Here is a 26,630-nt window from a genome sequence, read left to right as displayed (position 1 = left end):
CTTAACGAGTGCTAGCATTTCCGAAATCTTGGGAAGAGGAAAGTTGTCAATTACAATATTCTCATTAAGATGGCGTAAGTCAATACAGAGCCAAATTTTACCATTACAGCGTCCAGCTACCACAATGGGGGAAATCCACTCTGAGGATTCAATGGGCTCAATAATATCCTCAGTAACTAATGTTTCCAATTCCTTTTCAACTTTGCTGCGAATGAGTATAGGGATGTCTCAAGCTTTGTGAATTTTAGGCAAGCATCATTCTTTAGGACTATACGGTGTTCAAAACCATTGAAAACTCCAACTCTACCACTAAAAACTTTGGCAAATTTATTTAACATCACGTTGCCTAAAGATCCACTCTTATCTATTACCAAAACAGAATCAAGACTATTGGGATTCTGAATATTATTGAGAAGTCCTTGATCTTACCACCCAAGGATAGATGGTCTGCACTTCACAACACACAACTTTCCTAAAGATTCTCTGCCTTCAAATCTGAAGTCCTAAGAGATCTAAATCCCAGCATGTCCATTTTTTCTCCTGAATAACCTTCAGGACTGATGTCAGGAGTCCAAAGTGTGTTACTCAAACTTTTCTTAAATTTAACATTCCACACATTTTTACTTACATTTGTAAAAGGAGAACCTGAATCCGCATACATTTTAGCAGAAACTCTTCCAATTATCAAGTTGAAAATGTTTTTTTTAAGATGTCTTTATCACTTTTTATGTTTAGCAAAACTTGTTTTTCAATTTTAGATTAATCTAAAACACCTTTTAAGTAGCAATGCATAATTATCTTAACTAATGTTGCATCCTCACTTGAAGTGCCCTCATCAACAGATTTCCCCTTCTGTCCTTTTTTTCAATTACAAACTCTAACATATTGGCCAATTAATCCACTGTTAGGACAATTTTCTTTTAGTGCAGGACAACATTTACTATTAGCTAAATGTGAACCACTCAAACAACAATAGCATTTAAGGTCTTCCCTTATTTTAAACTCATAGGTTTTTACTGATTCATATTTAGATTTTTGTTTTGTTAGATTTGGTTTAAAATGACTATTGTTCTTTACTTGAGCGACAACCTGTTCACTGACTTCTTTATTCTCAACTTTAAGTGCTTTAGCACTTCTGCTAGATAATTCAGCTATTCTGACAATAGCTAGTATATCTTTTAATTCAGCATCACCATTGATCCAAAGCCTATCTTGAATCGCAGGATCGCGAGTATGCATGACTACCTGATCTCTAATAAATTGATCTTGTAGGTGATCAAATTTGCAATCTTCAGCAAGTTTTTTCAAAGCAGCCACATACACATCAACAGTTTCACTTGGATATTGTTTCCTGTGAAAACATGTGTACCCTGTGATGCCTATAAAAACTTTTGGAGCAAAAAGGTTATCAAAATCGTTTAAAACATCCAAAAATACATTAGAATCACCCCGCCAGAAGTTTTAGTCATTTCTTCATACACTTTCAAACCACCAGGACCAACAGAATGTAAAAACAGTTTCTTCTTGCTCTCCGGTTTCATTTTCCCTTCTTCACCAATTGTCTGAATAAAGTTTAAAAAGTACTATTTCCATTGCATCCACTTCATACATGGTTCACTTCCTGCAGGCCAAAACGCTTGTGGAGGCTGCATAGTGTAATTTTGCGCTGTCATAACTGAATTAAACTTCTCTCAGTGTCCCTCTTCACCTTAAATACTAGTTCACTGAATGCTAGAAATATAACTAAATTGTTGTAACAAGCATTTGCAATGCAATAGGTCTCGCAGTTACATGAGTTTGATCTATTGGCATTGTAAATGACAATGCCTTTTATTTATGTTTTGGTTTTTATAGCCTAAGTCTAAGGCATTGTCATTTACATTGCCAATAGGTTAAACTCTTGGTAATGCGAGACCTATTGCATTCCAAATACTTGCTTTGTTTATGAAGTTTTATATAGTACGAACTAGACCCGAAGGTATCGGAGCGTTTTATGTGAGCATCAGTTGTGTTTCAACCAGACGGGTTCATTTGCAAAATGGTAGCTGTGCACATAAAGTTGAAAAAAAAAGTGAAAGTACAAATGTATTGTACTGTTGGAAAAAAGAAAAGATAAATCGCTACTGGAGGCTTGTAGGTGCAGTTCTGCATTTCAGTCATATCTTTTGTGTTGGGTGTAGTCTGTGTACTGAACTACAGTACGCGGGGTGGGGAGAAATAAATCGATGCTGCTTTAGATGCACTCTAGGTGTTGGAAATGGATGATACTACAAACTCTTTTTCGGGCAGAGTCGTCGTCTGGTGAAGCAGCGTCGCTGCAGAGCTTTTGATTACCTCTTGGCGCTCCTATGGAAGACTGGTAAGTACTTCAAACTCCTAACCAGTGGCACAACTGTCTCTAAAACTATCACCCAGTGAACGACAGTGCTGGTTCTCACAGCCAATCGCAAACCCACACTTTGACTCCGCGTATACTGACCCAATGAACAAAAAACAATTCTGTCCCTAGTTGTAGTTACACAGCCTCTCTACAGTGACCTCGTTTGGCCACAACCAATACATTGTTTCCTTATACCTTACTGTACTTCTGGCTTCTGCTGCCGAGTAGTGGGGGCGGGTCAGGGTTTGTCATGTGAGTCCGGGTACGCAGCAGTGCTGGAAGTCACAGAGCGCGTCGATACAAAGAAAGTGAAAGTACGGTATGCCGCGCTGTTAAAAAGTATTAAATCAATGTTTGTAAGTTCTTTTTGGTGATGTGCGCATAAGAAAACAAAAGTGCTGCCACCACTTTACATATTTAGCATAGTGTGCACGCTATTATTAAAGTAAAAGCAGGCCTGACCCGCTGTCAATGATTAAAAACAATAAACAAAAGAAAAGCATGTCCGCCATTATCTCATTTGAGGCGGCTGCTTTAATAAAACCAGGCCTAAGAAAAAAAAGTACTGGCACAGACGACAGAACATGGTTGGGATGGGTAGAGTAGAGAGGGTAGTGTACTGTTAGGGTGGGTGGGCTAGGAGCCAAGTGTCCAAAGGGAGAAAACGGGTTATGATTGGATGCGGCGGCAGAGCCTTGGGTGCAAGGAAGGTAAGAGGCTGGAACAGCAAAGCCGAGTGGGTGGAGGGAGTACAGTGATTGAAACTATGGACGCAAAGCCTAGTGCGTGCGTCTGTGTGTGCGATGGGGGGTTCAGGGTTAAAGGCATCAGAGCCGGGCATGCACAGATATACAGTGCAAGGCTACAGAGCAGACTGGTGAAGCCGATAAGACGTGTGGCACTGGGGGAAGCAGGAGTAGTGAGTGGTGAGCGGGCACGGTGCTGTTTTTAAACAAGCCCGTCAGAGGTCCGTGAACTCTGTTGCTTCCGTCTTTTATCTGCTGCACAATAAACATTGACGCGCGAGGAGCAAGGCTGTGACTGAAAAAAGAAAAAAAGAATGTTGCTGCCTGTGTAGGCATGAAGGCACCGAGAAAACGTGCAGAGAAAAAACAGCGAGTTAAGTAGCAAACAGTGAGCTAACTAACCTCTACAATATCGGCGTGGTCTGCGGCTCGCTCACTCCCTTGCGAAAGTGAAAGCGTGGGAGAGCGCGAGAACAGACGTGCGCGTTCACCGCCCATGTCTGCTAAAGCGCGCGTTCACACCCATTGTCTTATATGGGTTTTTAAGCATGTGCACATCTACTGTCCCACTTCACAGCCTACACAGCGACAATAAGACTCGCTTCGCGAGCAGCGCTATGCGCTGCATCGCTAGGTGAGACATAAAAAGGAACAGAAAGAGTACAATCCAGAACAAAAAAGAAACAAGAGTAGAAAAGAACAATGAGGATGGGTGGTCATGACCAGACTGTAATTGCTCCAGGCAAGCCCTAAACGGCGCCCCTATCTACCTGAGCAGAGCATGCCAATCATCATTTTCGATAATCAGGCACTCCAAGAGGCTTATATTGATAAATTCATGCCACTAAAGCATAGCTTTGGGAGCCTGAGCCAATAACCAATGTCAAGCCAAAATCAATCGAGCTAGGTTGAAAGCTCAAAAATAATGCCACGTAAGTGGGTAGGTACAAGAGGTGAGTGGCCCGGTATGATTAATTTTGGGGGCCATCTCACTGTAGTTTGGCAAAGCATATTCAACTTACTTCAAACAGTCTGCCATTAAGGAGAGATGGCGAAAATATACACTGAATCAACCCTGTCGGCAAAACATTGTAAACACTCTGAGTCCTTCCTCAGATTCATGATAAATAAACAATAAGCAGTATAATTATTATTATCTTTTTAACTGATTAATTTTGACCGGGGAGACATTTAGGACTGTTTGAAAAGACATTCTTACATCTCATTTCCTCAGGGATAACTTGAACCCAAAATGCCGACTCCACTTTTCAGCCAAAGTCTCAAAAATTTTAGGCCATTGGTGGATCTCTACTGCCAAGATCATTTGATACCCCCGACTGATGCCCTTCTTAGATGGGCCGTGCCACAGATATTTTAAAAAGTCTTTGCTTTCAAACCCATGATGACAGGCCAGATTTGCAGGTATAAAAAAAAAATGAAGGAAAATAAATCGCTGGGCTAGTGTTTCAAAAGAGAGAAGACTACTACCCACAAATAATTAGCCCAATGTAGATAAATTACATGCCTGATAGTAATTAATAAAGGTTGCATCAAGTTGACGGAAAAAGTTGGGAATATAACCTACATATGAATGCGTGTTAAATAATGTAATCGCCGAAATCTGTGTTTTTAGAAAGAGTCCTCTTGAAATACACAGTATTGATAATGCCAATATGTGGGGTGTTATCTGCTCCCAAAGGGAGATATTCCGGGCCCAGACCTTCTAACCTCCAAGGTTCACACCCCAATATTTTAACTAGTCAGGACACAAAGGCTGCTAAAATGTTGACTTTTAGGTCTGGTAGTGAGAGTCCACCATCCGATGTCACTGCAACGTTTGTATATTAGCACTAGGCTTCTTATACCCCCAAATGTATTTTTGCCAGACCGCCTCTATCTCTGTAAATAAGCATTTGACAAGATAACCGAAAGAGGTATGAGTAGCAAGGGAGAATGATCATATTAATTAAGTTACATCGTCCGATTAGACCTATGTGTCGACTATGCCACTTGCTGAATACCTCCTTAGTTCTGCTGAATAGTGCACCATAATTAAACTCAATTACATTCTCCATTTTCAGGGAGACTTCAACCCCCAAGTAAGGAACAGAACTGAGACTGCCAAGAGACACAACATTTTCCAAACTAAACATGAGAGGTAACCTTCATAGGTTCATGACAAGCCACCAGGTGCCCCAACTGGCCTGAGCTTCCAAGGCAAAAGAACCAAAAAAGATCCTAAGAGAGATAAGAAAAGAAGAAATAAAGGCATGCCCGGAAGATTAAATCAACCACTTTGTAGGTTCCTATAAGGAAACAGACAAAAGAAAAAAAGCATTTGCAATGCAATAGGTCTCGTATTTGCGAGAGTTTCAGCTATTGGCATTGTAAATGACAATGCCTTTTATTTATATGCTTTGAAAATTATCAAAGCATATAAATAAGTGGCATTGTCATTTACATAATTATCAAAACATATAAATAAGAGGCATTGTCATTTTCAATGCCAATAGCTCAAACTCTCGTAAATGCGAGACCTACTCAAAGAAGCGGCCGCCATTGTCCCGGACTGCTTCTAAAATGAAAGCCCGCATGGCGCGCGGAGTGTTGCAGAAAAGCATGTCGTGCCTGCAGTAGGAGAAACTATTTAAAGAAAATAATGATTACATACTAAAAAAGACGTACCGTGTAACAACCGAAGTAAAAAATGAATGAATGGACCAGAACATGCACAAAAGTCATTAACAGCCCAGGCACCCTTTACACTTTATGAAGTCATAAGCACTTTAAAGCCCACCAGGGTTTTAGAGTGATACAAGTAAAGCATTAAGACACAGACATGGGTGAAGAACGGGAGATGTGTAATTACTTCAGTGGAAAGTTAAGCCACAGGCCTGACTTCGTCAATAAAACATGAAATAGCCACGGAAGACTGTGTGAGCCATGAAGCTCTATGTTGATGTACACAAAATTCCTCCACAAACTCAAACAATTGCACCATGACCCACGGAAATGTCCCTTCAGCTAGGAGTGTTCCCCAAAAGCCATGAAATTGCCCGCACTTACACATATAATGAGGGGGAAAACTATAGGGGGAGAAAAGAAGATGGGAGTTGAGTGGAACAACATAGAGCAAAAGCTACAATAAGGCCAGGAAGAGGTCATAAATGTGAGCAAAAGAGGCAAAATAAAACGAACAAATTACCAGACAGACCATAAGCAACACACACAGTACACATGACTCTATTCTTTTCCTCGGACACAAGAAATGAATGCACACATTAACCCCAACAACTCCGTGAAACAAGCACCGAAACAAAGAAACACACATACACGGAGACAAACGCACACATAGACAGGCACACATTTGGAAAAACCCACCTGCAGCTGAATACACAGATAGATGCAACCATATAAGCATACATACATATAGTTATGCACACATACGCATGCAGGTCTGAGCACATATACACATCGACACACGCACACATAGATAGGCACATAAGGAAGCATGCACATCCATACACAGCATTACCAGGAGGCGATATATTTACACACTGACAAATGCATGCACATATATACAAGCATACACACGCAGGCATTCCTAAATACCTACCCTGTGTGCACACTTTAGACATGCATGCACAATCATATATAAATGCGCTCACTCTGTCTTTTGTCTCACCCATGCTTGGATTGTATGAACAGTTAAACTCTTTACAGTGCGGAGCGGAACTGAACTGAACCGCACCTTCTGGGCAAAACAGCACTTCCAGTGCTGTTAATGTGGCTTGAGTCCTGTAATTCGTGTTTTCCAATTAAAGAGTGGATCCAGGGCCCAGCCTCTGCGGGTTTCGCAGGGAGGTAGACAATTTGTTATAGTGGGTTAACTGGGGGCAGGGAGGGGTGGCGTCACTTAGAATTGATGGGGGGCAGTAATGAGGTGTTACTTCTTGGCTCTTTTTTGGCAGTACCGAATAAGGATTCAACCGGTGCAGTGTGCTACCTATTTAGCGCTTTGGTGCCCCACATGGTGTAGTAACCTTAGCTTAAATCACTGAGCCACCTTGCTGTAAAAAAATGGAATTGCTGAAGGAAAGAGAACAGACATCCGATCGATTGAGAGGGAGAAACAGAGAAAATAGGAGGCAGGGAGAGGGACGTGAGAACGTAGAGAAGAGGAAAAATGTGTAGAGGAGCTAGACACGATGGAGACTGCAGATCTGGCAGATGCACCCCCAACTACGTACTGCATCAGCTGGCTAGGCGTGTCGAGGCGACAAAGCACCTCTCCTACATCCCTATGCCAAGGAAGCCTCACCTGGGTTTGCCGCTCTTGCTTCCTGTGAGGGCCTCTTTTTGCACGCTCAGAGGCTGCACCAGAAAACAGGGAAGGAATTTACTTGATGTGCAGCCCGGGCCATCACCTGATCAGCACTGTGGAGGCCTCAGCCCGGGCACAGCAAGCCACAGAAGTGGCAAGTGAAAGCCCAGGTGAGGGAGGGACACAAGGGAAGCGCCGAAGTGGCATGGGGCTGGCAAACGGTGAGGAGGGTAAACCTTACACCTAGGAAAGCGAGCGCAGCAGCAGAAATTGAAACAAGACTGCTGTTTTTTTTAAATATATAAGTGGGCGCCGTACACCAGTAGCAGATAAGCCGTAAGTCAGCAAACCTAAGCAAGAACCGCAGACGCCATCTTCGGACGGAGCTTTGAACAGAGCATTTCTCGTGCATTTCTATCACTGATGACTGTCTACTTGCGTAATGTTTTCGTTATTTTTACCACGCGTGCACGCTTCCTGGGAATATTCCTGTTCTTGGCATTTCCTTGGTTTGCCTAATGTGGAGCTGTTACCGGAACCCCCCCTCGTTGTTTACCAGACTGTACCAGAAAATACCATGCACCATTGCCGTGCACTCATCACCTTCTGAGTTTCCTTTTTATAGCTGCTCCTTTTGCGCGCTAAGTGTGGATTTGTGAAATCTTGATAACCCAGGATCGTGCCGTCCCACCTTATGACTGTCTGTCTCAGCGCTGCCATGCTGCTCGGCGCTCTACCCTTCCCAGGATGGGCGAGTTCTTTCAAGGCTTGCAAGCACAGCTGTCACAAAGGAAGGGCAGCCTCTTTGCTTCTGCCCCGTGCTATTCTGGAGCTTTCCCCTCCTGTTATATGTAACACGCATTTATGATTTACCTAATAACAGATACGCCAGAACCGGACCAGAGAGGGAGCACGTCTTAAAGGAGTTCTGCCTCCTGATTGGCTGTTTTAATAAACACGGAATAGAAACCTGTGGTGCGCGCGCACCAGTGGAGCGGGGGTAAGGGAGCGCGAAGACGCCGAGACGAGGTAGGGGATGTGTGTGTAAGCGCCGGGGGTTCTCTGTGTATGTTTGTGCGTGCGTGTGTGTGTATGCTCGGCGGGGGGGTTCTGTATGTGTGTGTGTGTAGGCGGGGGCTGTATGTGTGTTGTGCATGTGTTGTGAAGAGCCTGCCGGAATCGGAGCGCGTGTTGACGCGCGCGACCTGATCCGATTCCGGCAGGCCGCTGCGTGCGCGTGCCAGTCTCTTGCCTTCTCCCTTTCAGTCCTTGAAAGCCAGAATGATTACAATAGTCTCGCTCTGCGACAGCAGGCCTTTGGCCTGCAATCGTAGGGCGAGACCTAAAAACCTCCAATGTGATATCTGTAAAAAGTACACTAGAAAAAATAAATACTCACGGTGGATCAGATTTGAATGTAACCAATCTAATGCAATCAAAACCAATGCGTGAATAAATAGAAGAGAAATGGTAAATAGAAGTGATGTGCTGAAATGACCACAAATGCGCATAAAAGTTAATTCTAAAAAAAAAACGAGAGCGTGTAAGATAACAAAGTGAATAAACACTCTTCAAAATGGCCGCACGTAGATCTACATTGTACGACACACATCATTGGACGCACGTAGACAAATATTATGCATCATATAATGCGTGATCAATTTTCGAAGAGACAAATTCCAGGTGGAATGGAGAACAACGAGAGCTTCCGGAAACTCCAGAACAGACTGAGGGTTCCCCAATGGATACGCTTTATTTGAAATGCCAGGGTCCAACTGTAAGTCAAATATTACGCGCTAAACACATTAATGCTACAAAATATATATATAAAAAAATGAATTCAATTAAGTTTGAATGTCCGTGAAGAAAGGCGTTGCAATCCGTAAATAGAAATACAATAGTTTGAAGAATATGTTGGATTTCATGAACATGGAGCAAAGTTTCCAGATCAAGCAGAACGAAAATCGTGAATAGAGTAGTGGGGCAAAACAATACTGACCCCAATTGTTGCACCCGATGAAGTGTTGTCTCCAATAGCAACTGTAGAACTCCAACGAAGTATTGTCCCAAACTGCAGTATATAAATCCGACGAGTTGAGGCAAAATAAAACGTAGATTTGTTCTTTAATGGTGTTTCAACACTCTACGTCCCATCCTTGTCGCCAAAATTTTAAATTATGACGGTTCCATTAGCAGCAATAAAGAAGCTTTATTGTTGAAACACCATAGCAGAAGGGAAAATATATTAGGAACATTTCCCAACAGCAACAGACTTCCCAGACCTCCAGCAAATAAATAGAAACACAACACACAGCTTCACTTCTCTATCATTTTCCTTAAACATATGATTTGAGAGCACATTTAATTAATTCAGTACAGGCTCTGGCCTCTTCACAAACCTCACTTTTATATGGTTAATATACAATCCATTTACTTTGCATTTAATAACAATATAGGCTACATAAATAGTGAACATGACAAACACACATTTTGGTAACTAGTAGCAACGTTGTCAGCTTAAGTGGGTAGTGGGAATTTGTGAATTTCTTTTATGTATTACTTTCAACAAATGTCACTCAATGAAGTATATATAACTCTACTTATTTAATTTAGACATAGAAATGTCAAAAATACCTTTTATTTTATTTTTAAACCTGGCACCATTGGCATGGGTCTACCTTCCATTTTTCGCTTTTGTCTCCTCTGTGTTTGCTGGTGTTAGAAGCTCTGGGCGCTGTTCCACTGCCATTCAGTGCCACAGCACAAATGCTCACAATTGTAAATTGACTGTATTACAGTCTATAATACTAAGTGACCCAAGGAACATGATAGGAAAGCTAAATTTACTATGCCTGAGCTCACAATATTAAAGTGCATCTGGTAGTCAAGCTTATTTTGATATTCTGTGGCTGAAAATGCCACTTTTAGAAAGTGGGTATTTTCTTGCCTAAGTCTTCCAGTGTGCTCTGCTGTTATGTGTATTGGCTGTCTGGTTTTGGAGGGACAGGGCAGGCTGAGCCCGAACTGGATTGAATAGAGAGATCTGCAGTTATGGGGAGGGGTGACCCTTTGATCTGAGCAGGGCTGTGCCTGGCAAGGTGAATGATGGCTTCACCCCCCACTGTGCGGCTGATGGCAGACCCCCTCTTTCTGAAAGGCAGGATGCAACCTTGTAAACAAAGTGCTCCAGAACGACACCAAACAGGATCTGGCTGGGTTCAGTGATTTGTGACTTTTTGAGAACAAAGACTTTTGGGGTATAAAGATCTGTGCTAAAACTCCTACACAGTGTGTTATTTCTGGATGTCAAGACAAACCTCTGTCCGTGTAACGAGAGGGAAAGGACATAGAAACGTTCATCCATCTTGCTGAAGCAACTACCCAAGGGCCTGATTTGAGCTTGCCTCCTGCTGAAGTCTCAGGGACATTAGAATTCACCCATCAGACGTCCGGATTCCAATTTGCGGGGAATTCTACTTGCAGGGGAGGCCTCTGTTGAGAATTCCAGAGCCTCTGGTTCTACTGTGGGAAACGCAGGCTGAAAGTCATCGTTATCGCTATTGCGGGCCGCCGCAGTTGAGGAGCTATTGCCGCTGAGAGCCCGCATTTGCCGTACTACGAAAATCATCGCTATCGCTATTGTGGGCCGCTGCAGCTGAGGAACTGTGCCGCTGTGTGACGCATCTGCCATCCTATGAGAATCATCGTTATCGCTTTTGTGGGCCGCTACAGCTGAGGAGCTGTGCCGCTGAGTGCCCGCATTTGCCGTCCTTCGAGAATCATCGCTATCTCTATTGTAGGCCCCTGCGGCTGAGGAGCTGTGCCGCTGCCCGCACTAGTCCCCACTTCGAGGATCTTGTTATCACCCTGCGTGTGCCACTGGGTACCCACCTTTAAGCACCGTCCCAGGATTATCGTGAGTGCACGCCTCGGACCGCTACAGCCGGGAGCTGCGGCTGCTGCGAGTCCGCCTGTCATCATCGCGGCTTCCTTGTGAGGCTGTGTGCCGTGCCCCTTTAAACCCCAGGTGCATTGAGCATCACCAGGTTGTGTGGACCCCAGCCTCGAACTAAGTTCGTTCTGCACACTTTTTGAGTGCCTTTGTTTTGAAGAAATTCTGTAATTAAGTGCATTGTGGCTCTTTGAGCGCTTTTAAGCCTCATGTTCAGTCTATATAAAGATAACTATTTTTTTATACTTACTTGTGGTGTCCGTTTGTAGCGTCTTACCTGCATTATTGTGTATGTTTATAAATGCTTCACACACTGCCTCTGAGATGGGCCTGTCTGCTTGTGCAAAGTTACCACAGGTTTGAGCAGGGGTTATCAAAGGGTGTAGTCCCCCTTACTCTGACTTGGGAAGAAAGATCCCTATTTGGACTTCGGCACCAGCTGCTGCCAACTAGAGATCACCATTTCTAACAATTATCATAATTTTTATTGACATTTGTTGCCTGATTTACATTGTTTGATGGATTGGCTCATTATTTGGCTCTTGTAGCCAAACTAGACCCATAGCTCGGCACTCCACAAGCTGTCTGTATAACCCACAGAATCTTAGTGTCTTCTAGGCCTTATCCCATCACACATCAGCTAAAGAACTGTTGTACAAAGAAGTGGTAGAGCGTGTTGTTAGCCTCCTTGGCTTAACGACATGCTCCCCCACTTCTGAAACACAAGGCTGTACCATATTTACAAGAATATGGTGCAGCTGTGCGCTGGTGCTAAGTTTAGAGCATAGCGCCAATGCAGCGTGCAAGGGTGTCTGCGTTCACGGGAAGATTGTGTACGTAGGAAGGGTCTACTTCCTGCACATAAACAATCTCTAAATGCCATTTTATATTTATCTAAAGGTAAAAGCCCCACAAAATAGTTGCTGAATATTTTGTTTTCCTTTAGCCACATCTCTGGCCCTGCCGCTCCCAATGTACTCAGAAACAAAGTTTCCATACTTTTTAAGCCCTTCAACATCTGGCTGACCCATGAAATATTTTTTTATAAGGAAAGTCATGACCTATTCAAATCCGTGAACAGGTCCAACCATAGATCACTCTACCCCCGTCACATGTCGACAACCAGGGCCGGGGTTTTATCTGGCCCTTCAAAACAGACAGCCCACGGGCAAAACTAAATTTGGTTCCCCTGCTAATCATCTTCCGCCAGCCCTTCCAATCCGCCCCTTCCCATTGGTGATCCCAGTGAGGAGCCCTTTTGTGCTCACAGATCACCTCGTAGCTGAATATCAGCGCGGTGACCGGTCCGCGAACACTCATTCGTCGTACCTGGTTTCTACACCAAAATCGCCTATTCATTTGGTAAACTGGATGTGATAGTCCATAGGGAAAAACATGTGGATGAAAGTCAATCGAAAGGAGGAAACGAAAAGAAAAGAATATATTTAATACAACTCGCAAGATCAGCTATGTGCATCCCTCTAAATCTTGGCGCCCGTGCCAAAAGCCACCTCAAAACGCTGCCACCCGCACTCCCCCTTCTTCCCTTCCCATCCATAACACAGACGACCCAGTAGAGCAGATTGCCTTGTTCGTTCATTCGTAACTGTAACACCGCAACCGAACAGTGTGGGCCTCTTCAAGTAAAATAAAAGTAACAACTAAACTGGCTGCAGCCTGGGCAGAACGGCACAGCCAGTCGATATTTCACAATTCTGTGCTGCGCACTAGGATTGGCTGTGATGCCCACAAGGCTCCAATCCACGATGTCTAACATTAGCAGTACGCCTCACGACTCTTGAAATATGTTCAGCCATGGGATTGGCTGTTCAAAGACCCGGAAGTGCAAAATCAAATTACATCCGCTAAAGATCAACAAAGGACAACAGACCGTAGGCTGAATGCTCGAAAGGTGTATGTAAGTATTTATTTTATTTATTTATGCGTTTTTATATAGCGCCGACTTTACCCGAAGGCGTCAGAGCGCTTCACACAAGGAACAGAACTGTTACATGAGGAGAACATTACACGTGAACAAATTACAAAAGCAGACGTTAAGTTACATGAGGTAAAAGTGACAATTGTGAGCAAACAAAATACATGAGGTAGCAAAGGTGCCATGAGGAAAAAGTGACAAGTGTGCAGGTTATAAGAGAAAACAAAGTACAAATAGAGGTATAATACTGCAAAATAAGCTAGACACTCAGGCACAAGAATAAACGTAACGTAGGCAATGGTGGCACTTGTGCAAGTATCAAAGGTAAACAAAATGTGAGAGGTAGCATACTGTGTGTTACAAGGGAAAGTGGTGTGTGCAAGTTACAACAAGCATTTACAATGCAATAGGTCTCGCATTTATAAGGTTTTGAGCTATTAGCATTGTAAATAACAATGCCCTTTATTTATGTGTTTTTAAAAAACGATAAATAAAGGGTAAACATCAAAAGAATCCCATAAGTGATGAGCGGTATGTTGTGTTATGTTATATAATGTTTTATACATTGCATTATACGCACTTCTGGTGACACAAAATATTCTACCATTTTAGTTTCTGATGTGGATTTCTACTCTGACAGAATAGTTTTTGCTTTAAGTGAAATCACCAAGTCTAGTAATAGCTTATCATTTAGAGTTAAAGGGTGTGCGTGGTTAGTCCTAAGGTTATCGTAAGTAAATGGAACGTAACAGGAATCTTGAAAATGTGGTCTATCATGCTTTGTGGAAAGGTTGTTGTAATGCGAACGTTAAAATTAGAATCAGACCATCCACCATTGGTCAGTGCATTGAGACAATTTGTTTCACATAGCTGAATGTCTTTATTCATTACCAATCCTTCTTGGATTCATTCATGCACCCACTGCTAACAATTAAGCTATTCATTTATGGAGCCACGCAGCCCTGTCTGTAATCTTGATCTATCCACCCATTCAACGATTGGACAATGTTTGATAATGGAAAATATACTGTAAAACGCACCATATCTGCAACCCTGTGGGTGCAGCGAAGAAACACAAAATAACCTCTCTGACTGCAAAACATGTGGGGGGGGGGCGGTCAAACATTTCTGTCTCAGAGATAAGAAGGCAGTGGACAGTGGGAGGGCCTCTGAGGGGTGAACAGTACTCCACACTTGCTACAAGGCCCTAAATATGCTCTTATTCAGTAGCACTGCCACACAGGCCACAGCACAAGAAAAACTAGTTGAGTACGGGAGTGGTGAAATATGAATGCTGTCCCCGTTATTAAACTAGCAACATATGAAATGGACTGCCATTCAGGCACAGGAAAAGGTCAGTAGGTTGGATACATCAGCTGTTTTTAGGCTCGTTGTATGAGGAATTCTCGGTAACTCCTCTGTCAGGAAGATGGCTCGGTGAGTTACGTGCATGCTGCTGATTATCGCATACACCCTTGAGGGCTCACTTTCTTTTCTGCATGTTCATGATGTACTGTCACAGAAAACTAATAGCTCATTGTAATGTGCCAGATGATTGTGTATTGGAGTGTTGCAATACGAACTATTTAGCTCCATTAAAAAATATATGTATTTCCGGAGCCTCGCCTGAAATTGCCCTGGAGATAGTCGCGGGCTGCCTCGGATGTGTTTGTGTGCACTCCGTGACTCCCAGCATTTACAGCACGGGAAACAAGCTGCGTTTCATTTACACGAAGCGGGAGTCATATTGCGTGCCCCAGCTGGATGACACAGAGCTGCCTTAAACGCAGTGTCTTAGAGACTCGGTTATGCGCTTTCAAACAGAAAACAGCAAACAACTCTGCCTCTGAACGCCTGGAGCGACGAAATTAAACTACCTCCGCGAGATGCTCTCCGTGGTCACTTCCAAATATCCTGTCTTCAGCAAGAATAAACTAGAAAAAAAAACGAGAAAAGAAGGGGACAGTAAACTAGAAAAATAAACCTATTGTATTGCTTGTACATTTTCTCACTTGGTCTTAATGACTCTCAGCAATAATGGTAACATATCACCCATCCAAACTCCGAGCGCAGAAAAGGTCTGCTGGGAATTGTAGTGTTTTCGGGCCACGCCTCCAAAAGCTGCACGTGGTATGGCGTCGGTAAAAAACTACAATCCCCATCAGCTCCTCTCCCTCGTTCCTAGAGGGCTAAGAGGTGGACTACGTCACTGCTCGCCTCAGCTGTGAGTGACGCCCTCCTGAGCGCCTGGACAGAGACCAGGAGAACAACACGGAGAGGAGGAGCAGCAGCCTGGTGGAGAGAGGGAGCTGCTGCACGGTCGGCGGGGTAACGGAGCGGGCTGGGGGCGCGAGGACCTCCCATGGTGTCTGCAAGGTACCCGCGCTCTCTGGTCACTACTACTGGGGATAGGAGGGGGCGGAGAGGGAGCTACGCCTCTGCGAGGACTGTGCGCTAGAGTGTGTGCGTGCGTGTGTGTATGCTGGAGGGGGTTCTGTGTGTGTGTGTGTGTGTGTGTGTATGCGCAGGGGGGGGGTGAGGGGGGTCTCTATGTGTGATGTGAAGAGCCTACCGGAATCAGAGCGCAACTTTATGCGCGCGACCTGATCCCGGCAGACTGCTGCGTGCGTGCGCGTGCCAGTCTCCTGTCCTCTCCCTTTCAGTCCTTCAAAGCCAGAATGATGACAATAGTCTCGCTTTGCGACTGCAGGCCTTTGGCCTGCAGTCGCAGGTGCGAGACCTAAAAAGGTACCAAACACAAGTACAAGGATAATACAGCAGTGAATGTTAAACACTCCAACCACAAGAACACACTGGGAAGGCACTTCCATAGTCAAGGAGAATAGAATTTTCAGTAAAGGGAGGTCTTCCTTCAGATAATAGAGTGGGCTGGATTACTTTTGGAGGTGTTTTTAGAGGAGGAGAACTTTGAGGTCCGTTTTGAAGGCCCGGGAGGAGGCGGTGGTCCGGAGCTGCGGCGGAAGGGAGTTCCAGATTCTCACCGGGTTGCCTGAAAAGGATTGTGCCATTGTTCTTTCCTTCTTGAAAGTGGGAGGTTCAAGCAGAAGATTTTCCGCATTACGTGATGGTCTCTAGAGCCTCCAGAGAGTTTCAGTTTATTCGCCAGGTAGCGAGGAGAAGAGGAGTGCAAGGCTTTGTGGGTGATGCAAGCAGTCTTGTAGATAGCTCTAGCCTCGATTGGAAGCCAGCGGAGGGTGGATAACATCGGTGTGATGTGGTTGCTTCTTATGGCCCCTTAAATGAAACGAGCTGCTGAATGGAAAACAGATTTAAGGGGGTACAAGTGGGATTTGGGGAGGCCAGTAAGAAGAGAATTGCAGTAGTCAAGTCTGGAGAGGACCAGCGATTGCACCAGGGTTATAAGGTCCTGCTCCGGGAAGAAGCGTGCAGATGGTATCGAGCAGACTTTGCAATGGAATTGATGTGGGGGATTAGATTGAGTTTTTTGTCGAGAATTACACCAAGGGATTTTGCGCTGTCGGCAATGATGGGTTTAGTGTTAAGTAGATTCAACTGATCCATCCATGATTGCACCGGGGGAGGAGAGATTGAAGAGGAGAAGAGGAGGAATTCGGTTTTGGAGGGATTCAGAATCAGTTGATGAGTAAACATCCAGTTATGAATGGAGTCGAGAGTAGAGCTTAGGATAGAGAGATCGTGAGTGGAGGCAACCTTGAGGTAGATTTGAGTGTCGTCAGCATAGAGATGATAGTGGATCCCGGATTTACTTAGGAGATTTCCTAGTGGTTCTAAATAGAGATTGAACAATTTGGGTGCAAGTATGAAGCCTTGAGGAACACCTTGACCTACCGCCACAGGAGATTAAAGACTGTTCACTATTTTGATCATTTGGGATCTATCAGAGAGGAAGGAGGCAAACCATTTAAGCACAGTGCCCTCCATGCCCATTCTCTGTTTAAGAATGTTGAGGAGGGTGTTGTGATTGACAGTGTCAAAGGCTGCAGAAAGGTCAAGAAGAATTAGAAGACAGGACCCCCCCCCGAGTCGAGGATCCTCAGCGCGTCATCAACCACTTGCAGTAGGGCTGTTTCAGTGCTGCAGTTTTGAGTGAAGCCAGACTGGAAATTGTCAAGAAGATCATTGTCCTTGATATGACGAGAGAGTTGTTTCGCTACACATCTTTCTGTAATCTTCGCAAGAAAGGGTAAGTTAGTGATGGGGGTGGAAGTTGTTGAGGTCAGACGCATCAGCAGTTGGTTTTTTAAGAAGCGGGGTGACCTGCCCAGTTTTGAAGGAGACAGGAAGAGAGCCTTGATAGAGGGAGAGGTTGACCAGAGTGGTCCAGTAGGAGAGGGAAAGGGTATAAAAGTCAATGGCAATGGCACTGGGGATGGGGTCCAGATGATGATTGGAGGGCTTTGTTTCGCGGATGCACTTGAGAAGGGCATCTTCAGATATGGGGTCAAAGTTTTGCCAAATGGCTAAGGATTTGCACTCCTCTGGAGGGGTAGGATGAGCGACCTAATCCACAAGTGATTTCACTTTTTCGTCTAAGAATATAGCGAAATCCGCTGCTCTCTTTGCAGAATCCTCCAACTTGGAGGATGGGGGAGAGCAGTCAGGAATCTTGATGAGATCGAGAGTCTAGGAGGGTTTTGAAGTGCGCCGCTTTCCCAAGGAAGATGTGCTTGTGGTACTTGGATCTTGCAGAGCGAAGCGTGGATAAGTTATCGGTGGAGGGCACTTCCCTCCATTGTTTCTCCAGGAATCTTAGCTGCTTCCTTTCTTCATAGAGGGATTTGTTGAACCAAGGTGCTGAGGGGGTGGGCCTTAACCTTTTGCTTTTGAGTGGAGCGACGTTATTGATTTCATCTGCAAGAACTGTGAGGCATTGGGAGGTGAGTTCGTCAACATCTAGATTCGGGTCTAGCCTTGGAAGTGATAACAAAGCTGATTCACAGAGGGGACCGACATCAATATTTTTAACATCACGGAACCAGGAGATAGCCCTCTTGGGTTGGCCAAGTGTTATAGAGTGGGATAGTTGAATAGAGAATGGGATGAGGAGGTGGTCAGACCAGTCTACATGAATAGGGGTAGTGATGGAAAGCATGCCTGCTTTAGAAATAACAAGGTCCAAGATTGAGCCCTTAGAGTGTGTTGCTTCTGTGCAGTGTTGGATGAGATCGTTTACAGAGAGGAAGGTGGCCAGGGAGTTTGCGGAAGAGTCTTGCGGTGAGCCCCAGTGGAGATTGAAGTCACCCACGAAAGTCTGATTGTCACTTTGCGAGTATTGGTCACTGATGAAGTCAGTGAGTTCCTCCAAAAACGAAGGGCCACTACGAGGCGGGCGGTAGATGACATGGAATCTAATGGGTGAACGGTGGTGCACTTGTAACTCAAGAGAAAGGCATTCAAAGGTGTGGAAGGAGCTGATAGGAGAGGCCTTAAGTTGAAGGGAGTTTCTAAAGATGACTGCAACACCTCCCCCCGTGCTGTCAGTTCTGTCATTCCTAAGTATAGAATAGCCTGTAGGTATTAGGTGATCAAACATAGAATGCGAGGTATCTTTGAACCAGGTCTCTGTGAGGAAGAGCATGTCAATATTGTGGTGGGTGATCGTATCTGAGATTTCAAGTTTGTGTTTTTCTGCAGTTGTGGAGCAGACAGCGCAGCTCTGTCAGGACTGTTTTGGTGACGGGGGCACTTGGGCTTTGAAGGGTGATCAGGATGATGTGCGTATGTGGGGGTGCTTGGGAGGGTTTAGGTGGATGCTTGGTTCTGACAGAGGAGATGGTTGGAATAGTGTAGATAGTCAGGTTGAGGAAGGGCGGCGTTCAAAGGCTTGTGCGAGTTAACAAAGTTTGCAGACGACTGATTGAGCTTGGCTAAATTGAGGTGAGGGGGCGCAGTGCATTTCGTGGGAAGTTGGGAGGGAGTGGGGGTGCAAGGAAAGATGGAAATCTTAGAGCTTAGAAGTTAAATTGCAGCTGTAAGCTGGGAGATGGAGGTGATAAGAGAACCTAGCTTATTTTCCAGCGAGAGTAATGCAGAGCACGGCAGGTTGGGTGGATCAATGGAAACAGGGGGGGGGTGGAATTGGTGGTGGAAGGCAGGGAGAGGTGGGGGGGACAGGAGGTGAGTTGGGGTGTAGGGTTCAAAAGTGGGGAAAGGTGGAGGTTGAGAGCGGGAGTTAATGGATCGGAGGTTAAGGGAGAGTTGCCTTTGTTGGTGTTGCAAGAAGGAGAGGAATTAGGGATAACTTTAGGGGGAGAAGGGTGCGGAACACAGCGGTAGGAAAGAAGGAGAGGGGAGGTCTGTGTGGAGTCATGGGAATGAAGGAGGTTTGGGAGGAAAAGAGGTGAGGTGGTTGTGGAGGGCATGTCATGTAGGAGTGGTGGCTGTGAGGGAACGGGCATCTGGCAGAGTGGGGGGGTTGAGAGAAAGGGAAGTTGGGGAAAGGAAGTGGTACTGTTGGACCCGAGGGAGGGGAAATGGACAGGGTTACCAGGGGGGGAAAGGGAGTAGCATAGCATTGCTGGAGGAGTGGGAGGGAGGAGAGAGATGCAGTGGGATTGTGGAGAAATCCGGGTGAATAACGAGGGGAGGGAGTGGTGGACAGGAGGTATGGAAGAAGGGATAAGGGGAGCGTAGGGAAAGTTCACTGGGGGAGAAGGTTGGAGGAGAGGTGGACTAAAAAGGGGGGTGACTGGAAGGAAAATGGGGGAGGAGAAGAGCTTGGAGTACCGGGATGATGCAGATTGCATTAGCTAGCGGTGAGGCTGAAGTGAAGTGAGAGGGGGCATACTGTGAGGGGGGAGGAATAGGAGAGGAGATCACAGGGGAGGGGGAGGGAAGAGGGCCGACCTGTGATTCTTGAGAGTGCAGCCAATTGGAGTGTAGGGGGGTCAGGGGAGGAGAGAGGGAGTAATGGGTGGAGCTAGAAGGAGAGTCGGGGAAAACCCGGTCGCAGGGGAGTAGGGAGGGGAAGAGGTGGTCAAAGAGCGAGAGACAGGTGTCATTGCCTTGGATCATGACAGTACCGTTGTTATAGAGTGAGATCGTGAGGTAACCGTTGAAACGCGCAGAGGGGGAAATTTTTAGCTGTTTCCCATGAGGGATAGAGGAGGAGGAGGTGACGTTAAGGGAATTGTATAAGCTGGTGGACCAAGAGGGGGTGTCATGAGTGAAGGAAATGAAATCATGTTTGAGCCTCCCAAAACGACTATTGTGAAATTGATCAACAAAAAGGGAATCCGGGAAACGTTCAATAGTGTTATGCTTCAATCGTTTTGTTGCAGCTTTAGTCAGGCTGGGAGGATAAATGATTTTGTAGCAATTAGTTCCAACCTTAACTCGAGTGGTGGCCATGATGGGAAAATGTGGCGGAGGAGGGTGGGGGGGATAGGAGGAAGGTGTTACTGGGAAAGCGGTGGAGAAGAGAAATAAAAGGGCATAAAGGGGGCACATAATCCAGACGTTAAGGTGAGGATATCAGAGCTAATGTGCCGTCCGGGACTAGCAAAGCCTAAGTATGCACAACAGCCTCATCAACCTAAGACCACCTGTAGAGGTGCTCAGAACAGGGTGCGGAAAACATATTACACGAAAAGCAATTTCTAGCACCAACATATATGTACAGGCCTGGCGACCAACAAAACTTGCAGACTCCCTGGCCAACTGGCCATCTCAGAGGGGGACTCAAATGCCCTGAAACCATAGTGTCAATGGTGCTGTCCCTGCAGCAGGACTCCAACTTAATCAGACCTGTCCCCACGGAAAAGTAACTTAAAAGGTGCAGCTGGCACTAATAGCCGCGTAGCTGAAAAAGGTCTAAACAATGCAGCTGGAAACAGCTCTAATTGCTGCACATCTGTTAACGGCCTAAACGATGTAGCTGGCACTACTTGCTGCGCAGCTGTAAAAGGCCTAAACGGTGCAGCTGGCACTACTTGCTGCGCAGCTGTGAAAAGGCCTAAACGAAGCAACTGGCACTACTTGCTACGCAGCTGTAAAAGGCCTAAACGGTGCAGCTGGCACTACTTGCTGCGCAGCTGTAAAAGGCCTAAATGGTGCAGCTGGCACTGCTTGTTGCGCAGCTGTAAAAGGCCTAAACGGTGTAGCTGGCACTACTTGCTGCGCAGCTCTCACTGGTAGTCCGGGGCTCCCATCCCCGCGGGGGGGCGAGTGCCATCTTGGAGAAAGTAGTGTGGACAGATGGTCAGTCTCCTTAAGTGATGCAGTAACTGAGATTTAAGTATGACTATTACGATATTATCACACGTGTTGGCACTAAGTTTCTGAAAGGGGCTACCTTACGTTGCATGGAACACACGAAAACATGCTTCCGGGGTTCATTCAATCTCCTGTACGTGATATATTTATTGACATTTTATGAGACGGAGATGGTGGAAACCCTGGACGGTCCAGGGCATGCTAAACGTCTGTTCACCATAGACCTACTACCGGTCTTGTTTTTGAAGCATGTTGGAAAATGTAGTTTCACTTTTCAGTATGTTGAAGTACAAGCCCCGGTGTGCTTAGAGTTGTGGAGCGCGAAAATAGAACTTTCTGAAAATCACCTACGTTACACGAGTAATTGTGGCTTATGGTGTGGCTAAATAGGAATGTTAATTATGATAACATGCTAATCCTGCTGTTCTGAGATTATTTGTGTGCATACTATGTAATATGCAACTTTTGTTATATTGTATAGCGCGCAAATATCACCCGGTGAAGAGGCGCTTTAGAAAAAACACTGTAAATATATGTGTGAGGTCAGAACAACGCCCTGACAAACGGACAACTCCACCAAAACCTTAGAAGAAGAATGTCTGGTTTTAAAGGGCAGAGATCGCTACAGGGACATTATTCGAAGTGAAAGCAACGCATTTTGAACACCTGGCATGTTTTGCTGCCAAATTGCCAGAACTCGCCAAGAACTCAAGTAGACTGTAGCTGTAACTGTGCCTCCATACAAGTGGAATAACTTTTCATGACAATCAAATTATATGAAACGTAGTAAATGATACAGAACTGTCATCACAATTGAAGTTTTTATGGATGGTGTACAGCCTTAATGCGTAGGTGTAGACTGTCGGTTTAAAAAAATAAGGAAAGTGTTCTGCAAATGAACGGTTCCATGTAGTGGGTTGTACTACACCATTTCTGTATTTGCCAGCATTTAACAGATCATGAATGTTTGTTCAAACCCCCGTATAGTACTAACTTTGATGTCACTTGTCTAAATCATCCCTGACATCCACGGAAAACACGGGCATCTCTCTTACTGATATAACACTATCCAAACCCGGTTTTCGGTGCACTACTAGTATTATGTCTCAGACTGTGATGAAGGACTCTGGAGCATCAATTGCTATTCTTTCTGATAACACTTTCTAGAAATATTGGCCGATAAGTACAATGTTGTTCAGTAGGAATATCAAATGTTAGGCTATTTACTTAGTCCTTCGGAATGTTTAGGAAGAAAGATTCAAACCAAGGTAAAAGTAGGTGGGTATGGGCTTGATTTATTGGTTTGGTAATAGTTCTCAAAACTGGAACTGCATTTAAAACCGGGTTCGGATAATCCTATACCATTGGGAGAGATGCCTGTGATATCCTTATATGTCCAGGGTGATTTAGACCAGCAAGTCATGTCCAGGTTCCCAAAAGTGTTCAGAAGAAGTGTTGGCACTGTAAAGGGATCTGAACATAGTCTCAAGTTAAAGAAAAATACAATACTAATTGTACAGAAGGATAGTCCAGCTCTGCCGAATGTACGGAAGGATCTGAACGCCTTATTAGATAATCTGTGCTTTGAGGGAATCATTGAGCCATCTGACTCGTCAGAATGGTTTTCTCCTGTAGTTCTGACTAGAAAAACGTTCCGGGGATTCGTATTTTTGCATCGACCTATGCGCACTAAAACCACATAGTGGTCGACTGTCATTCTTTGCCTCACCTCCAGGAAATGCTAGAAATCTTAGTGAAGCACAGTATTTTTCCATCATGGACCATATAGATGGCTAACTGTGAATGACAGAATACTTTATTTTCACTAAGTGGTTCTAAGTGACGTCAAATAGACAACGATGTAGAAGCTGCATTTGTCCGATGTGACTCTAAGCTCAGATATGAAAAACATCCCTCAATTCACATTTTCATCCATAATGTTATACATAGCTCCTGCCACATATATACAGGGGCAAAGAAGTAAAAGCACAGCCATATGAAGCATGTTAAAAAAAGTATTCCGCCTACCCACTCGCACTAACCTCTGCACCTTCCCAGACCACAGCAGCGCCCCCTACTTTCACATCAAGAGGAGAGAGCCTGCACCTCACTGACAGCGGCTTGGTGAGAGCTGCTTGTCTGCGTGGCTGCATATCTTCTCTTAGATTAAGTCTGTAGAGACTCATGCTGACAGGGGAGAAGGCATTTGATGCAGGTACAGCGCCGTCCATGTTCTTCTGCCTCCTTCGGGTCTATGGAGAGCTTTGTCCAGTCTTTCTGTCCCATTCCTTAACAGTGAGCAGCTCGTCTGCTCCCCAGAAACCTTATACCTAGCAGAACTTTTTAGCAATTCCCCCAATATGGCGCCACCTATCGGGTGACCATATAGGGGGAAGCTCGTCATACAACTTCCTGTTAGTTTTTTCTGCCTTCGCAGTTTTCTCTTTGCCTAGCAGAACGTGGGTCCGGTAAGTGTATCGTTCCTGTTTTATTTAGTCTTTCAGCGGCCTGCTATAGCGGTGCCTTGTTGTACCTGTGTCTGATGTCCTTGATGTTTGGGTTGCGCGGCCTGCTCTAGCGGCCGCTTGTACTTGATTTCCTCACTTGGGGTTGTCCGCGGTGTGCTTTAGCGGCCGCTCCTCTTCAGACACTCCCGTCATGCACTGCTATAGCAAGCGCGGTTCTTCTGTGGTTCCTTGCGGCGTGGAGCGTCCTCATGGGTTCACAGCCTCCCTATGGGTTTTTCCGGCAGCCGGGCTCTCCTTTTCAGCATACGCCCACTTTGTTGGTTGCGCAAGAGGTCGGGTGACTCAGCACTTAAGTTTCTTTAAAACAGGTCTTTTTTCAGTTGATCCCCAACCTTTTGCTGGTTGTTACGGAGCCTTGTCTTGCTTCTTGCTTGTTTTCGCTGCCATTGACCAGGGTGCCTCGGGCTCTGCTGCTCCAACTTTGGATGCCCTGCGCCTCATTATTAATGAGGCTGTTTCTGCTGCTTTACGGCATCAGGAAGTGGCTGGCCCTCCTGCCAAGGTGCCTCGTGGGTCTGTTGATCCACCTGATGCTCCTGCCGACGATTTGGGTCCTGAGGAGGAGGAGTGTGTGCGTGGGCGTTTTGTTCAGGGTGCGGAGCTCTCTGATTTGTTCTCCCATGTGTGTGATAGTTTGGGGTTCGCTCCTCCTGTGTCTGATGTCCTGGAGGATGACTTCTTTACTCAGTATCACCAACCGACTCCGGAGTCCTTCCCCTTGCATGGTGCTGTGCGCAAGGTGCTGGATCATGAGTGGAAGGAGGTTGAGAAGTCCACCTTCCCTTGCATTTTGTCCCGACATTATCCTTTGGAGGGGCTTGCTGTTGAATTTCCAGAGTCCGTCAAAGTGGACAATTTAATGGCTGGTCTTCCCTCGCAGGGTTTGGTTCTGTCTGATGACGCCCTTCCTTCTGACGCTGTGCATAAACGTGTTGAGGGAGCGGTGAAGCTTTCCTACGCTGCTTCTAATTTTTCTGTCAGGGCGACGGCCTATTCCAATTACATGGTCCAGTCCCTGCTCAAAGATTTCCAGGCCCTGCCTCTTCTTTTGCAGGATAGGGAGGATGCCTCCTCTCTCTTGGCCCTCATGGAGTTCCAGGTTCGCTATTTATCAGACATCTCTTTTGACAATCTGAGTGCCGCTGCGGCTGCTTCAGGTGCTTTTTTTGCTGCCCGGCGTCATATCTGGATGCGTTCCTGGAAGGCTGAGGCTTCTCAGAAGGCGGTCCTGCTTCAGTTGCCCTTTGTGGGGTCAAAGGTGTTCGGACCCCAGCTGGAGTACATGGTCAAACAGTCAGCAGAAAACCTAAAGCTTGTGGCTCCTGTCTGCCCTCCTTCTCAGGGGCGTGGGTTTGGTTACCAGCGTGCTTTTGGTCTTCTGCTCGGGGTGCTTTGCAGCCCTTTCATGGCAGGGGTCATGGCCGGGGGACCCCTGGAATTGCCAAGCCCCGTGCCCCTGCCAGTGGTGCTGCTGCCGCTCCTTCTGCTGCACAATGACTGTCTGCCTTTCCGGTTGGGGGTCGCCTTCGTTTTTTTCTACACCGATGGTTGGAGGTTCCGGATGCCTGGGCGGTGCAAACTGTGTCGGAGGGTTATCGGAAAGAGTTCTCCTCCCCCAGTCTTTCGGATGACCCCTCTACCCCGTCATCCTCTGCGACGGGAGGACTTGCTGGAGGGTGTGCACCTTCTCTTGGAGAAGGCGGCTATCATAGAAGTTCCTCCTCTGGAATGAGGCGAGGGTTGTTCTTCGATCCTCTTCCTGGCCTCCAATAAGGATCCAGCGGATATTCCCCCTGTCTTGGATCTCAAGAGGGTCAATCTCTTCGTTCCCAGATGTACGTTCAAGATGGTGACTTTGCTGTCCATCCTGCGTCTGGTGCTTCCTGGCGTCCCTGGACCTGATGGATGCTTATCTGCACGTCCCTATCCATCCTGTGGATCAGAAGTATCTCCGATTTGCTGTTGGTTCCCGTCACTTCCAATTCCGGGTGCTTCCTTTCGTCGGCTCCAAGGGTTTTCACTAAGCTCTTGGCCCCTCTGGTGGGTATTCTCCATTCCAGAGGTCTTCAGGGTTTTCCCTATCTAGACGATTGGTTGATTGTTTCTCCCTTTTTTTCTCAGGCTCTGTCGGATGTGGACCAGGTGTGTCATCTTCTCGGGTCCTTTGGGTTCCTCATCAACCACCGGAAGTCCTCTCAGTCTCAGAAGTTCATGGGGGCTGCGTTCCGCATGGATCTGGGGATGGTGTTCCTTTCCAGGGAGCGTCAGTTGACTTTGTTCCGTCACCTTTCTTGGGTTCTGTCCCAATCCCTGGTGTCTGCCCGGCTCTGGTTGCGGAGCCAGGGGGAGATGGCTTCCACTCTGCATCTCCTCCCTTGGGCCCAGCTGCATTTGTGCCTCTTTCCCGGGGCTTCGCCCTTCTTCCTCCTCCGGCTGTGGTGGTGTTGTCAACGGAGGCCAATGCCATTGGTTGGGGGGGGCGGTCATAGGTCCTTCAAAGGCTCAGGGTTGGTGGTCCCTGTTCGAGTCTCGCCAGTCGTCGAACTG

The 26,630-nt window shown here is 45.9% G+C and overlaps 1 protein-coding gene across 2 annotated transcripts in view; it reads left to right on the top strand.

The window, feature by feature from the left end:
- The first annotated feature begins 13,274 nt into the window (after positions 1-13,274).
- Positions 13,275-26,630, top strand: part of MED24 (mediator complex subunit 24) — a 296,784-nt gene continuing 283,428 nt past the window's right edge. For both annotated transcript variants that reach the window (XM_086924369.1, XM_086924368.1), the window contains exon 1: positions 13,275-13,320. The gene's annotated coding sequence lies outside the window, so the exon portion shown is untranslated. The remainder of the gene's footprint in view (positions 13,321-26,630) is intronic.

Source organism: Lissotriton vulgaris, chromosome 5 (genome assembly GCF_964263255.1).
Source record: "Lissotriton vulgaris chromosome 5, aLisVul1.2, whole genome shotgun sequence".
Classification (NCBI taxonomy): domain Eukaryota; kingdom Metazoa; phylum Chordata; class Amphibia; order Caudata; family Salamandridae; genus Lissotriton; species Lissotriton vulgaris.
The sequence above is the reverse complement of the archived record's forward strand: the minus strand, read 5'-3'. Positions and strand labels throughout refer to the sequence as shown.